The sequence below is a fragment of the Lathyrus oleraceus genome, chromosome 5 (genome assembly GCF_024323335.1).
Source record: "Lathyrus oleraceus cultivar Zhongwan6 chromosome 5, CAAS_Psat_ZW6_1.0, whole genome shotgun sequence".
NCBI classification, from domain to species: Eukaryota; Viridiplantae; Streptophyta; class Magnoliopsida; order Fabales; family Fabaceae; genus Lathyrus; species Lathyrus oleraceus.
In genome coordinates this window covers 179146708-179151798 of record NC_066583.1, presented here as the reverse complement: position 1 = coordinate 179151798, position 5091 = coordinate 179146708, and the positions used below count along the sequence as shown (strand labels likewise).

Genomic DNA, 5091 nt, shown 5'->3' with positions numbered 1-5091 from the left:
AACAAAAATACATTTGGAGTTGGGAAAACATTGAAAACTGGCCATGAAGTTCAAGATACAAAACATGCATATGGAAAATTTGCCAAAATGGACCAACTTCAAGTCCTTCTGTTTCAATTATGCAAGCCTCAAATGACAAAACCTCCAACATAAAAGTTGTATATATGTTAAATACAATCAATTACGACTTAAATTTTGCATCATTTGGATTTTTGATGAGAAAGTTATGGGCACTTGAAGTTGGACTTTTTCAAGATTCAATGGCTTTGGTCCAAAGTGACCTATAATGTTTTGTATTATCACATGTATTTATTTTAGGATTATGAAATTTTGTCCAACATAACAATTTAAGTAGACATCTTAAAATTTCCAATGCACTTGGTCCCACCTCAAAATCATAAAAAATAAAGGAGTTAGGTCCTTGGGAAGTTGACCTAAAATTAGGGTTTCAGTCAAAATGACCTATAATATTTTTAAATGAATGATGATCTTAAAAGTTTAAAATGGATTTTTTATGAAAATTAAAGTTGTTCATATGGTTCTTAAGAAAATGTTTTCTCTTGGGGTCATCTTCATTTGACAAACACATCAAAAGTTAGGTCTCAGTGGATTTCAAAATAATCAAATGAATTGACTGATCAACTTCTCAAAGCCAAACTTCAAATATTGATGAATTAATGGTTGAGGACACCCACATAAGCTAAAATATGCATAAAATAATGAATTAAAGAACTTCACTTTATTGGATTTGATCATAGGTTGAGGTTGCTTCATGAGCAAGGCACAGTCAATGCACAGTTGAATTAGGGTTTCCTTGGGAAACAATCCTCAAGCACTTTGGTTTATCTTGATCAAATTGACAAATTGAGACATTTGGGAGGCATATATTATGATTGAGATCTTTGTGAACCATTTTCATGCTTGCTTTCACTTTCATCTGGCCACTTCAATAGGCATAGGGACCTCCTAGGATCCTTGGATCACATGACTGCTTGAGCTTCAAAACAAACAAAGTTAGTAACATATTTTTGTGCTTTTGGTTAGTAAACAAAATAATAAAATCCATAATATACAATTCAAGCATGCTTGGTGGTCTCAAACAAACTCACACAAGTCCCAACCCTAGGGTAAAGGAGCCAAGATGCTATGATCATTGAGGCAATGCAATGAGCAATGATGTGATGCCATGAGGGATCTTAGGGTCAAAATTTAGGTCTTACAGGCCTAGGCTATCGTCTTCAATGGTTTCTAGTTTAGATATCAGTCTATCATAGGAAAAATCATCATTTATGGGTACGAAGTCTGGTTTTAGGTGTTCTAGCCTAGAAAGGTGATCAGCTACTACATTTTCAGTGCCTTTTTTATCTCGGATCTCTAAATCAAACTCTTGTAGTAACAGAATCCATCAGAGTAACATGGGATTGGCATCTTTTTACTTAATAAGTAATGAATGGCAGCATGATTAGTGTAAACTATAATTTTGGCTCCTACTAGATAAGATCTAAATTTGTTTATAGTAAAAACTACAGCTAGTAGTTCCTTTTCAGTTATTGTGTAGTTAAGTTGGGCAGCGTCTAGGGTTCTACTAGCATAATAAATCACATGTAATTTTTTTATCTTTCCTTTGTCCTAGAACGGCTCCAACGGCATAATCACTAGCGTCGCACATTATCTCAAAAGGTTCTGACCAATCAGGGGGTTGCATAATAGGTGTTGAGATCAACGCTTATTTTAAAAGATTAAATGCTTCATTACATTTTCCATCGAAAATGAATTCAACATCTTTCATTAAAAGGCCAGTTAAAGGTTTAGTTATTTTGGAGAAGTCCTTGATAAAACGCTGGTAGAATCCAGCATGTCCAAGGAAACTTCGGAATTCTCTAATAGTTTTTGGTGGTTTTAGGTTCTCTATGACTTCTATCTTAGCTCTATCTACCTCAATACCTTTTTCGGAAACTATATGTCCTAAAACAATCCCTTCGGTGACCATGAAATGACACTTTTCCCAGTTTAGCACAAGGTTCACCTCCACGCATCTCTCCAGGATTTTCTCAAGGTTAGCAAGACAATTTTGGAATCAAATTCGCAAACCGTGAAATCATCCATAAATACTTCCATGATACTATCTATATAATCTGCAAAGATTGACGTCATACAGCGTTGGAAAGTAGTTGGGGCATTACAGAGACCGAATGGCATTCGTCTGGAGGCAAAAGTTCCATAAGGGCCTGTGAAAGTAGTTTTCTCTTGATCTTCGGGGTGGATAGGTATTTGGAAGAATCCAGAGTATCCATCTAGATAGCAGAAGTAAGAGTCTAGCTAGACGCTCCAACATCTGGTCTATAAATGGTAAAGGGAAATGATCCTTCCCGGTTGCTTTATTTAACTTCCTGTAGTCTATGCACATCAACCATCCTCCTTCTATCCGTTTTACTACATGTTCGCCTTTATCATTTTGCACTACTGTGATGCCTCCCTTTTTAGGTACTACATGCACAGGGCTCACCCACTTACTATCCGATATCTAATAGATTATACTTGCCTCAAGTAACTTAAGAACTTCTCTTTTAAAAACATCACTCATTATAGGGTTTATTCTTCTCTGATGTTCTCTGGAGGGCTTTGAATCTTCTTTGAGCGAAATCCGATGCATGCATACAGATGGTCTTATACCTTTCAGATCAGAGATATTATATCCTAAGGCTGAGGGATATCTTCGTAAAACATCTAAGAGTTGGTCTATTTCCTCTTGGCTCAAGGTAGCATTGACTATAACTGGACGGATCATCTCTTCATCAAGGAACTCATATCTCAGGTTCTTAGGCAGTTCCTTAAGTTCTAAGGTTGGTTTCTTAGGGCATGGCATAGGATCTGGGGTAAGGGATAAACATTCTTAAAGGTTATCATCGATGTAGGGTTTCCTAAAGTTATCGTCTTCCAGTATGAGAGTTGATGGCAACTTAATCGTTTTCATGATTTCTTCTTGTTCTAATTCCCTAACGCATTCATCAATGATATCTATGGCATAACATGCGTCTCCCATCACAGGTGCCATAAGAAATTTCGAAAGTATAAATTCTATCTTCTCGTCACCTACCTCAAAGGTCAACTTTCCTCTCTTGACATCCATTATGGCCCCTGCAGTTGATAAGAATGGTCTACCTAGAAGGATTGGTATATCATTATTCTCTTTGATGTCCATGACAACAAAATCAGTAGGGATAAATAACTGACCTATCCTAACAGGGACATCTTCTAATATGCCTATCGGATACTTAACAGATCTATCGGCTAACTAAAGTGACATCTTAGTAGGCTGTAATTCTCCTAAGTTTAACCTCTCACAAACTGCTAAAGGCATTGAGCTCACACTAGCTCCTAAGTCTAGAAAAGCTTTTTCGATGACACGACTTCCCAAAAGATAAGGAATGGAGAAATTTCCAGGATCTTTATCCTTTTTGGCTAACTTATTCTTGGAAATAGAATTGCATTCCAAGGGCTTCGGATCGTCGAGTCTACGTTTGTTGGTAAGGATGTCTTTGAGAAACTTTGCATAAGAAGGTATTCGGGTGATGGCTTTTGTGAAAGGGATTTCTACGTGAAGTTTTTCTATAACCTTAATGAATTTCTGATACTGGTTATTGATCTGGGTTTGTTTGAGTCTTTGCGGATATGGTATCGGTGGTTTGTATGGAGGGGGTGGTACACAAGTTTTGTCTTTAGGTTCTTCTCCTTTTTCTTGACCTTCTTGTTTTTCAGATTCCTCTGGTTCCTTCACTTTGTTCGTGGGTTCGGTATATTCCTTAGAAGTTCCGGGTTCACTCAATCTTGGGTTAAATGGCTCATCATAAGCGTTCCCACTTCATAGGGTAATGGCATTGGCTTGTCCTCTCGGATTCTGTTGAGGTTGTCCAGGGAACTGTCCTCCAGGTGTAGTCTGGGGGGCTTGGTTTAAAGCTACCTGAGAGATCTGGGTTTCAAGCATCTTAGTGTGAGTAACTATTTGGTCAACCTTGGTTCCTAAGTGGGTAATCAGTTCGTTAACGTGAATGTTCTGGTTCATGAACTCTTTGTTTTGTTGGGTTTGAGAAGTGATAAAAATTTCCATAATTTTCTCAAGGCTCGGCTTTGGTGGCACAGGTTGCATAGGTTGATTTGGTCTTGGGGCTTGGTAACCTGGTCTCGGAGGTGCAGTATTTTGGATAAGGTTATTGTTCTTATAGGAGAAGTTCGGGTGATTCCTCCATCCAGGGTTGTAGGTATTCGAATATGGGTTCCCTTGGGCGTAGTTCACTTGCTCAGAGTTGGTTTCGTTTAAGAGACTGCATTCTGCAGATTGGTGTCCTTTGGTTCCACATATCTTACAATCCGATGAAACTGCAGCTGTAGTATTCGGGTTTATGCACATATGCTTGACCTTGAGGGCCAACGCATCAATTTTAGCTTGCATTATGTCTATAGAGCTTAACTCATGTACTCCTCCTTGGGCTTCCTTCTTCTCAATTGTCGCTCGTTCGACTCCCCATGATTGATGGTTTTTAGCCATATCTTCAATGAGGGCACTAGCTTCAGGATAAGGTTTGTTCATCAGTGCACCGCCTACAACAGCGTTGATGGTCATCTTAGTGTTATAGTGAAGTCCATTATAGAAGGTCTGGATGATTAACCAATTCTCTAAACCATGATGTGGGCACGCTCTTAACAACTCTTTATATCTCTCCCAAGCTTCGAACAACGATTCTTCTTGGTTTTGGGTAAATTTGGTTATTTGGTTTCGAAGAACGTAGGTCTTACTTTGGGGAAAGTATCTAGCAAGGAATACTTTTCTAAGGTTACCCCAAGTTGTTATGGAATTGGGTGGAAGGGAATCTAACCATGATAGGGCTTTATCTCTGAGGGAGAAAGGGAATAATCTTAAACGGATTGCCTCAGGAGAAGCTCCATTGGTTTTAAAAGTGTTTGCTAATTGGAGAAAGACTTTTAAATGTTGGTTTGGGTTCTCAGTAGCGAGACCTGCGAATTGTCTCTGTTGCACTAGTTGCAACAGGGAGGGTTTAAGTTCGAAATTATTCGCTGGGATAGTTGGGTTTA

At 38.4% G+C, this 5091-nt stretch overlaps 1 non-coding gene across 1 annotated transcript; it reads left to right on the top strand.

Annotated features, from left to right (window-relative positions):
- The first annotated feature begins 4676 nt into the window (after positions 1-4676).
- On the top strand, positions 4677-4783 carry LOC127089016 (small nucleolar RNA R71). Its single transcript, XR_007790797.1, has one exon. It is a non-coding gene; the product is annotated as a small nucleolar RNA R71 (small nucleolar RNA).
- Positions 4784-5091: the final 308 nt, after the last annotated feature.